At 36.1% G+C, this 10,092-nt stretch overlaps 1 pseudogene; it reads left to right on the top strand.

The window, feature by feature from the left end:
- Nucleotides 1-1,277: 1,277 nt before the first annotated feature.
- Nucleotides 1,278-7,374, top strand: LOC109221996 (annotated as a pseudogene).
- Nucleotides 7,375-10,092: the final 2,718 nt, after the last annotated feature.

The following is a 10,092-nucleotide window of genomic DNA, read 5'->3' as shown; positions in this document are numbered from 1 at the left end:
CCAACGATAACACAAGTGCAGGTTTGTTTAGTTCGAAATTGCATAGAATTATGGTTTTACGGTATTATCTACAAAATTACTACATTTGCCTACAATTAAACTACAAATCAGTTTAATGAAAGAATAAAGCAATGTTGTTTTCAAAATTATCTACAAAGTTACTACATTTATACGACAAAATAAACTACAATCTATGATTAGAAATTGTTGATTTCAAAATGTCTGACATCCTAAATGGATGGCTACAAAATTTTCACTATATCTACAAATTATCTACAATTGAAATGGGAATTGGGATATTAAAATTCAATGTATCCAGTTTGTAGATATTTTGTAGATAAATTGTAGTTTGTATTCTGATTGTAGATGCATTTGTTTTGTGTTTTCACAAATCCAAAACGGCTAAAACTTCTACAAAATCTTCTGCAAAAAACAGTCTACAATTTATCTACAATTTATCTACAACTGTTCTACAATTTCTACAATATGTCGTCGTCTTCTTCTTCTTCTTCTTCTTCTTCTTCTTCTTCTTCTTCTTCTTCTTCTTCTTCTTCTTCTTCTTCTTCTTCTTTGAGTTTCAATCTGAATTTCAATCAAAACCAAGTATGTCCAGAATATTTATGAAAAACAGAAAAATTAAACAAAACTCATTTTTCCTAACTCTTTTATACATTGATATTAATTGCAGGTCAAGATGATTCTGCTATAATTATGCAGAAGAGGAAATTGGGAAAGAAGGCAAAAAGTTATGCTTATAGAATTCGTGAGCATGGTAATGCCGTCTATTTACATCTAGTTCATTCTTTTCCTTTTTCCTTCTTTAAGAAACAATAAAAAATATTTTCCTATTTTGATGTTTTGCAGTGAAATTGGGGGCAAAGTTTTAGAAACGGTGAAGGGGAAGTTGAAATAGTGGAAAGAAGGAGGGAGAAGGAATATATTCAGGAATATGTATAATGTAAACGAAGGAGAGAGAAGCTGCTAAAAGATACAGAAAAAAAAAAACGGTCCATTTTTGGTACCTTGAATTAAGGAGGGATATATGCTGCATTATTGTACTCTTAAAATATACTATGGTATAGAATTGGTAATTTAATATACTAAATGTAATTATATCAAACCTTAAATATTGAAGGTAATAAGGTTTTCTATATGATATGGGAATGTAAAAATTCCATTGGATAAACAAACCGTGTCAAGGAGAAAACAAAACTACAGAAAAGAAAAGGAATACAGTTAAGGGGTCGGAAAATCTTTTAGGTTTGGGGCAAAGAAAAAATAAAGCCAGATTGGGAATAAAGACGGCGTACGCTACACCACAAAACGGAACCAAATAAATAGCGCTATTCCTATTCGAAGTTAGCGTAAAAGGAACGAACCTCGACTTCTTCTTCTGTTTTTGTAGCAAAGCAAAGTAAAAGGATCAATCGATCATGCAGATCTTCGTGAAAACCCTAACCGAAAAACCATCACTCTCGAAGTTGAGAGCAGCGATACAATTGACAATGTCAAGGCTAAAATTCAGGTATTCCCGCCTCCAATTTATGCCCTTTTATTGTTCAGGATTTCGTTTTGTTTCCATGAATTAGGGTTTTGGCGTTTTGGATATTAAGATTACTGGTTTTTACTTTTTGGCGTTTTGGATATTAACAGCTTGTTTGGATGGTTGTTACATATCGTTTCATAATGCACCGTATCGTATTGTATTGTACTGTACCGTTTGATGAATACAATGTTTGAATAGATTGTATCGTTTGCCATTGTTTCATGATATCATGCACCAGCAATATGAAGAATAAACTTGCACTTATAAAGAAAATTATGATACGGGGGTAAAATTATTATATAAAAAGGTAGGAACAAATGATGAAATAAAATTATTTATAATAATAATGAAGGGTGAGATGAGGGAAAGAGACAAGATAACGACGCGACCACACCAAATCGTCGTTACATAAAGTGATACATTTCATCGTTACGTAATGACGAATTTAACGATATAACACAATAAAATTTAAATAACAATCAAAACAAATATCGTATTTAAAGTAACAAATACGATACAATACAATAGGTAACAACCATCCAAACAAGCTGTAAGATTGTTGGTATTTAGTTTTTTCTCTGTCGATCAAAGGCGCAATTTTTTTGTTTTGTTTTGTATCCATAATATAATGTGTGTGGAGATTGATACATATAACAGCTCAATGTTTTTTAAAAAAAAATAATCGTGGTGTCTGGGCCAGCTTCACGCTTACCTCGGCTAATTTCACGGGTACGTGTTACCTCCCACCAGCGCAGGCAGGGACGGATCCAGCTATCCCGTACCGGTTCATCTGAACCCATAAGTTTCGAACGCGAGTATACATTATATGTAAAAGTCCAATAAAATTGCAAACAAATAGAAGAACTTTAAAATAATGGGTTTCAATAAGTAAATATAAAAGTTGAATCATGGAGTTTAAATCATGGATTGGCCTCTGAGCGCAGGTACCAAAGGTACCAGGTAACACTCTCAACAAAAGGCTTGGACAAGGCCACACCCTTGGGTGCTATAATAGCTCAACGTTTTTGCAATTTGTGTTGCGATTTAAGTTCTCTTTGGACTATATATTCTGCTAATAGATGCACTGCTTACAATCTAATTGGTGGTCATGAATACATGATAATTCGAAGTTGAAAAGGGACTCTTTCTTCCTGCTAATTCTTAACATACCGTTGTTGTTTAGTCTAAATCAATTGATCTTTCAATTGCCGTGGATGAAAAATTGGAATTTTCTCCCTCTATGGTATATCCTGTCAATTCTTTATATGCTGTCAAATACTTGTACCAGAAAGCACTGGTTTTGGAACCTCAGTTAATACAGGCTTATGGCACACATAATGTGCCTATGGCTTCTTGTGGATTGTCATAACTGTGCAAAAAGGGGATATGTACTTCAAGTTGATGTCCAAGTTATGAGTGATAAACTCTTTTAGGTTACCTAACCACTTTCAACTCATTTTTTAATCAAAAAAGAACGTGACTGTTGCATCCCTACAAGTGGTTAAATATATTAAATTAAGTATGTACTGGTATGTAATTGTACAAGATTGTAAATGCATATGTTCACCAAATTGGAAGAAAACAGACAGATAAACCTGCAATGACACAAAAAGACACAGAATGTAGATTGTGGATGTTGTAGACTTGTAGTTTGTCATTGTGTATTGATAGCTGCTGGAGTTAGATATCTTATTATTTGTTCTTTTCTTTTTGGTAGTAAGACTTAGGGGTCATTTGGTAGGGTGCATAAGAATAATTTGAATAGGGTGTATTAGTAATGCTGGTATTAGTTATGCTTGCGTTAGTTATGATGGTATTAGTTATGCTGACATATTTCTTATCCATTGTTTTGGTTTGATGTAATTAAAGCATTGCACAATTTTTAAAAGAATTGCATGTTTACAAAAATGCCCTCAAAACCAGTCCATCACTCTAACTTTTTAAAAGAAACATATGTTGAGAAATATTTTATATGAAAAATTTTTAAAAAAAATTATTTGATTGTGTCTACCTATATTGTAATATAGAAATATTTATTTATAAAAGGAAATATGTTAAGTATTTATTTATTTACTAGAGATATATTTTGTTTCTCACTACTCGATTATTTAAACTTGCCAATTAATATAAATAACTAGCATATTTTAATCAAGCATAAATTTTGAAGAACAATTTTGTCTTTAACTAAGCTAATGCATGCATTAAAACCCATTGCATTGCTAATACCCATGGTTTTCTATGCATTAGTTATGCATAGGATAATACCAAATAGGATGTATAACTAATGCTTGCATAACTAATGCATAGGTTAAAAAATGTCTACCAAACAAGGTATTATTAATACACAAAGCTAATGCATGCATTATTTTACCTAATGCATCCTACCAAACGACCCCTTAATAGTTTCATGCCCACTAATCATGTGTTGCTATTTATCTGGATCATCTTTTTATTTTTATTTTTTGATAAGTATTCATTCTGGAGTATTAATCACCTTGCCTGTACAAACAAAGTCCCTGTTGCACTTTTCAAGGTTTTCTTTCCTCCCTGTTTCTCTTTTGAAATCCTCCTCAAGATGTTGTTGGAGTGAATGTGCATTACGTGAAGACGACTGACTTTTTTCTTGAGAATGGTAACATTTGTATGAATAGAGAAAAACACTAAGGCAGTGCGATGCAATATGTACAGGGGGTAGTAGATTAATCTTGATCTATATTAGCTACAAAGAGCCTAACATGTCTATCAAAGATTTTGTATCCTCTACAAGAATTTCTTTACACCAAAAATGAAATAGAAGAATACAGTTCATCTTGACATCCTGAATGGAATTGTATCTGTCTTCAAACACTCTTGAGTTTCTCTCCTTCCATATTATCCACCCTATGCAAGCAGGTATCAATCTCCACCATGTCTTCTGTCTCACCGAGCCTCCATTGTTGTTCCAAGATTTTAATAACTCAACAGTAGTAGCTGGCATGGACCATCTTAGCCCAACGTGAAGATGACTGACTTGTCATGTGTGTTTTTTAGGGCTTATACAGTGTGGATATGAATATCAGCTTTGTGTTTGGATGCGTAAACATAAAAATTTGAGATAATGCCTCTGGGCACTGGTGTCGTTACTAGATGATATTTAACCATTGTTTTATAGTATTGGGATCACCTGAAATCTCCATTATGTGCTTGTATGTTTAGGTGACCTTGATGGGATATTTTTAATTCATTTATCTACCTGTTCCCTCGTGGGAATTGGTGCTACCATGCTCTTGATGATATCCCTTACTACCTTAGGATGATGTTACCAGAGATTCACCATTTCGGAGCTTGTTTTGAAGCCCTTTATCTTGTTTAGCCACTCGGTTTAATGAATCCCTTGTCAAGTAGGTCCTGAAGTTGCTCTTTCCGTTCTTTTGGATTAGGTGTAGCCATTTTTTGTGTAGGCATTGAGATATGTTGTTTCCCTGGTGCTAGAACTCTATGCTCACTCAATCATGGGCACTGTTCTATTTTAGGGCTACGAGAAACCTGATCAAATATGGGTAAAGATTATACTTAGTCTTTGATTTGGTAACTAGTTTATTTGAATTTGAAATCAACCTTAATACTATCAAATACGTGCAGTCCCAAAATATGACCTCTAAGAAGACCCACAAAATGTAAGAGCCCACCATAACCCATAAGGAAAAGCTCATAACCATTGACTCCCTATCAAAGCTAAATGAAGGTCCTTGAATTACATTTGTGCATATATCGACTTTTAATTGCCATAATATGTGATTTGCTGCATGTTGGATAGTGAGGCGTTGTTTCAGATTTCCCTTCTCCTGCTATTCCTGTCTGCCCTGCACTGCCTTGCCCTGCCTTGGTTTTGTCCACTTATCTTTTGTAGTATTTGTTAAATGCTGGCATTTATGCTAACATGCATTAGTTAGTCATGTGCTCTTTTCTTTTTACTTAGAGATGACAAGATACTGTATGTGTTGCTTACCAGGATAAAGAAGGCATACCTCCTGATCAGCAGAGACTGATTTTTGCTGGGAAACAGTTGGAAGATGGGCGGACCCTGGCTGATTACAACATTCAGAAAGAATCAACTCTTCACCTTGTTTTGAGGCTCAGGGGAGGAACTATGATCAAGGTGAAGACTCTCACTGGAAAGGAAATTGAGATCGACATTGAACCCAACGATACCATTGATCGGATTAAGGAACGTGTTGAGGAGAAAGAAGGAATACCTCCTGTGCAGCAAAGGTTTGTATTTCTTTTATTTCGATCAATTTGAATACCGCAGATTTGTGTCTCCAGTGCTTGTTTTTGCTCCTGTTCCCCCACACCATACTGCCTCCTCTCACCCTCACCATGTGACCAAAAGAGTGGCAATGCTGTATGAGTGATGTTGTTTGCCTGGCCTATGAATCTTTTTTGGACTTATCTTTTAAGTCTCTGCAGGTTGTCATGTTTCTGTTGCCTGGTATTTCTGTCATTCCCTGTAATAACTACTACAATTAAATGCTCCTCCTAGACTTGATTTATTGCAATTTTCTACTTTGCCCATTTTCATAATTATAACAATTCATAGTTGTGTCAATTGAATGTCACATATTAGTTGCTTAGATGCAGTGTATTCAAGGATTAAGGGAATGTGAAGCCCTTAGGTCTATATTGTAATAAATGTTTTTGAGGCATACCACATACTCTTTGGAGAATACAATTAAACTTTTGTGCGGTTCAGTTGACAAGCATACAATTAAAGACTTAATGACTTGAAAAATATATAAAAAATTCAAGTTCTATCAAACTGGCAATGCTGGCATATTTTAAGAGCATTGTGAACATTCAACGGGTCTAACAGCTCTTGCATCTGCCATTCTGCACTGGTTAAGACATCGCCTAGAAAATTCAGCAGGTCTGATGAAGCTTATAGATCTTTTGTCTGCATTTGCTCTCGTCAGCCAAATTTCATAGTTTCTTGCTGGCATGCCTCAGAATAATGGTGTGCATCCAAATGTTTTTTTCTTTTCTTTTTTGGTTAAGTTTCAATCTTATCTCTCTTCAGTGGAGAAAAAGATTGCTTACAGTCTTGGTTTCTTAAAATGGTTTTGTTGCAAATTGACGGTATAACTAAAATGCACTTTGTTATAGTAATTTGGACTGCTTAGCTTCTTCCCTTTCTTAGAAGGGATGGTGAATGTCAAAAGACAACTTATGAGTAAGCCCTCAGTCAGTGTGTTCGTATGTTATGTGTTCGAGATAACGGAAAATATGAAAAATCATAATTCTATTCTTTAACACTTTTGGCAGACTTTCGTTGTGTATCATGGTCATTATCTAGTACATTAGGTAGGCTTTTACTGAAATACACTTTCTTATTTCGCAGAATTCCATGGTACTGATTGAGTTGTTCTTTGATTTCACTTTCATTTCGATTGGTCTTATAGGCAGAAAGTAAATAGTGGCTAAGAGATATCTAACTTGTTCCTAAGTCAATTTTTTTGTAAACAAGTCATTTTACCTATACGTTCTGCGCGTTATACAAGTACCTTCTTCATATTTGTTGTTTTATTTCTGTTCGGCAGTTTACGACAGTGTTTTTACTTTTTGTGCCTATGGTTTATTGCAGGCTTATTTATGCTGGAAAACAGTTGGCAGATGACAAGACGGCTAAAGATTACAACATCGAAGGTGGTTCTGTTCTTCACCTTGTTCTTGCACTAAGGGGTGGCAGACTCTAGGTAGCAATTAACTTGGTGGAAACATATATGTCCTTTCTTTTTTCCATGAATTTGGGATGAACATTTCTTCTCTTCCCTCCACACCGCCCCCCCCCCCCCCCCAAACCTTGTTTTTTTTCGGGTTGCTGATTTACTATTGGAATAAACTGGGAAAAACTTGTGGTTGTTCGTGATTGACTTGCCCATTAATTTGTGTTGGCTCGTTTCTTAAGTTTGCTATTTTATAGTTCTTTTTCATTTCTTGGCTGCACATATAGAGTTTTACGTGCACTTTTAAATATGCACATAATCGCCTGCTTGCAACCATGTCACCCTAAGAACCATTATGCTTTAACAATTGATCTCCCTTATTCCCTTGGTTTGGTGGAAGCTGATACAAGATTATTAATGTTTTACCCAATGGGTTCAAACAACCACTGGCCAATTTTTTTTTTCCTGCTTTGATTATGCGTGCCATGAGTCCGAGGGTCTACCGAAACAATCTCTTCTACCTCCTACAGGTAGGGGTAAGGCTCGCGACCCTCCTAGAGCCTACTTGGTGGGAATACAAAGGGTATATACCCTCCGCTAAGCTCACTTGTGGAATACAAAAGGGTAATTATGTTGTTTTGTTGTTGTTTGTTATTAGGGGAAGAGGGTGAAGGGGAAGGAGGAAAGGGGATACAATGCTAACTCAATACGTTTGAAACTCTGTCAACTCAACTGTAAACGAAGGCAGGGACTCTCGTCAAGTAAGCAACCCTTTACCTCCTGCGCCAATCAATTGTCATAGTTGGTAAAAAGACTAGTTGGAATGGGACTACTCTTTAGCCTTTGTCAAATACTGCTGCAACCAAAAAGTGTGGTGGCAGTAACCTCGGAACAAAGAATTGCAACATGGTCTCATTTTTTTCTGGCGTCCTCACCATATTTGGATTCTACCTACCCACATAAAATATAAATGGGCTTTTTTACTTTTAGCGCCGCGTCAGAAATTATTTACATTGCGATAGCTGAAAAAGTGTATAAAATTTATATAATTTGTTGTATATAACATAGAGAAATATATATATATAAAAATACATTTTTTCAGCTATTAAGTGTCAATTTCTTGACTCTCTCCCAAATAAATGGTAGAAAACCCCTTCCAGCTAGCGTTTGGCCATAGATCCAAATTTTTTTGTGGAAAAATTTGATTTGGGTGAAGTTTGGTTTGAAAGATGAAAATATGTTTGGACAACGTTTAAAACATATTTTCCAACTTTAATTTTTGGAAAAACATGTATGATTAATTTCCTCAAGTTTTGGGATTTTGGCCCAAAGATCAGCTCAATAGCTATTTTTTGGCATTTGGGATTTTGGCGTCAAAATATGAGCAAAATTTTATGGCCAAACAATGAGTTTTGAAAATAAATCCGAAATTTATTTTGGCAAAACTCATGTCCAAACTGGTCCTAAACACTATCTCCCTCCCAACTCGACCCAAATCAATAGTACAGTTATCCTGATACTGCACGGATTCTATTTTACATGCCAATGTGTGAATATCTTAGATGAAAATCCTTGGTGCTTAAAAGTACAAACGACTAAATTCACTTGATCGTTAATAGCGTTATGGGTTCAGTTTGGCAACACTCGATAGAAAGATGTCTTTCTTAAATTCAAAGATTAGCCGTCAAAATCACATGAAAAATCATTCATTAGTCGTTTAACTACCAAATGTAGGTAATACGCTGGACTTTATTTTAAATTACTGCATATAACAGTTTTTCCAAAACTTTACTTTCTCAAAGTATACTGTTTGCTCAATAAGTTATATGTGCTTTAATGAGCAAAACAATACAACAATAAGTTACGGGAAAATCATAGCAAATCGTAATAATCCATTGGACCAAGCGAAGAACATGAAAATAAGTACTCAGGCTAGGGAGAAGAAATCTTAATACAGCTTTTATTGATAAATTAGGTTTGGTCTGCTCTCCTGAAGACGGTTCATGAGCCTTAGCAATGGTGTTTTCTTCTTCCCCTAAGATGGTATATTTTTCTCTTCTCTCTCTCACTTTTGTGAATAATGATGAAGAACGCAGCCCTCCTTTCTAGGGCTTCCACTCTTAGTATTTATACGTGTGAGCTTCGTGAGCTTGGCAATTAAATGGTCGTGGCCACGCTGAGGTTCCGTCCCCATGGGGAATACTGGGCGTGCCCTCGGAAGATTAAATCGGACGCAAGAGTCTAATCCCTGTTATGAATTAAGTGGCCATAACCCTTATTAATTATGGATTAGCTCAAGACGAGATTCAACCTCCGTTAATTACCGTGAGGATCGATTCTGACCATATAGATTAGCGTTCCCTACGACTTATTGAGGTCGTTTTCGGCCGATGCTCGATGAAGCCGGACTTCATCGATTTGTATTTGAAAAAACTCGAATAAGGGGGTCGACTGTATTGACGGCGGTGGCCTTGAGCCGTTAACGACTGCTTGGAGTATGGCCCGAAGCCTTTCAATATATTGGAAGAGCTTTCAATCACATTAGAGATGAGCCGTAGCCTTTCAATATAATGGCGATGGTCCGTCAGTCTTTCATATGTTGGAGAGCCTTTCATACATTAGATGATGGGCCTAGCCTTTCATCGTATAAAGGGCAGTGGCCGTGCCTTTCATATATTGAGAGATGGCCGTGGATGAATGGAATGCCCGCCGGGTACGTATTCGGGTCCACGTCCAGGAATTTTGAGGCGTATCGGCGCATTCTTTTCAGATTCGCAGGTCCCGTATGCGATTATTCTGACGGCGGGACTTGGCGGAATGGCTGTAGAAGCCGCTTCGCGAGCT

Source organism: Nicotiana attenuata, unplaced genomic scaffold (genome assembly GCF_001879085.1).
Source record: "Nicotiana attenuata strain UT unplaced genomic scaffold, NIATTr2, whole genome shotgun sequence".
Taxonomy (NCBI): Eukaryota; Viridiplantae; Streptophyta; class Magnoliopsida; order Solanales; family Solanaceae; genus Nicotiana; species Nicotiana attenuata.
The sequence above is the reverse complement of the archived record's forward strand: the minus strand, read 5'-3'. Positions and strand labels throughout refer to the sequence as shown.